This window comes from Macrobrachium rosenbergii, chromosome 36 (genome assembly GCF_040412425.1).
Source record: "Macrobrachium rosenbergii isolate ZJJX-2024 chromosome 36, ASM4041242v1, whole genome shotgun sequence".
In the NCBI taxonomy this organism is placed as follows: Eukaryota; Metazoa; Arthropoda; class Malacostraca; order Decapoda; family Palaemonidae; genus Macrobrachium; species Macrobrachium rosenbergii.
Window position 1 is genome coordinate 4,612,878 of NC_089776.1, and position 829 is coordinate 4,613,706.

The 829-nt window shown below is 37.6% G+C and overlaps 1 protein-coding gene across 10 annotated transcripts in view; it reads right to left on the reverse strand.

Moving 5' to 3' along the window:
- Nucleotides 1-709: 709 nt before the first annotated feature.
- Nucleotides 710-829, reverse strand: part of LOC136856556 (uncharacterized) — a 430,695-nt gene continuing 430,575 nt past the window's right edge. For all 10 annotated transcript variants that reach the window (XM_067134396.1, XM_067134403.1, XM_067134398.1 and 7 more), the window contains one exon: nucleotides 710-829. This exon is cut by the window's right edge and continues 730 nt beyond it. The gene's annotated coding sequence lies outside the window, so the exon portion shown is untranslated.

Consider the following 829-nt stretch of genomic DNA (forward strand, 5'->3'; position numbering starts at 1 on the left):
GAAGGCCTCTAATATTTTGTAATACCTAAGAGAGCATGATGAAAGTCACGAACAGAAAGACAATCAGTTCCTGGGTGGATTTCCACAGAGCCAGCCAGCATGAGTCATGTGAGAAAAGACTTCTTCTCCTGCCGTAAAAGTAGAACACGCAGTCCCCTGCTCTATGGGTCGGCAGCGCGGACACCTAAATAGTAGTAGTAATGAAATTTCCGTTATAAGCAGTCGGAATGAACTGGCTTAGTGTGTAAATTAGTCATAATTTAAAAAGCAGCGCCTTCAGGGCCCGCTATTTTTGAAAATAAAAGGGCAGCCGAGTGGCTACTACTCATAGTGCAGGAGTGACAACTTTTTTTTTTTACGTTTAACGTAGAAGTTACAATATGCGTCTACTTTTAGAGACAGAACTCACAGAGAGAATCCTACTTTTATATAGTTCTTGTATTTTCTCTAACACTCTAAACATAACTAAAACATTCATTGTAATTCAGTGTTGAAAATATAAAACATCTGAGTAAGGACACGTTACAGCTGATAAATTTTTTTAGTTTTTTATATATATTAGTTATGTGATACACTGATCTCCACGACTTCTCCGAAGCAAACGTTCCAACTTTGGTTTGCCACGCGTGAAGAAGAACACACTGAATCTACTTACATTTACTTTATGATCTAAGAGGTTGGTAACTGATCCTCTTCTTCTTTAATTATCTTTGTCTCCAGACACTGAAATTTCCCACAATATATATTATCTATTGTGTTGGTTCTTACTCTTTATTTTGAGTCTAGCGCTCAAGATTGAAGAGTAGAGATTAGGCAGGAAGGAAGGCAT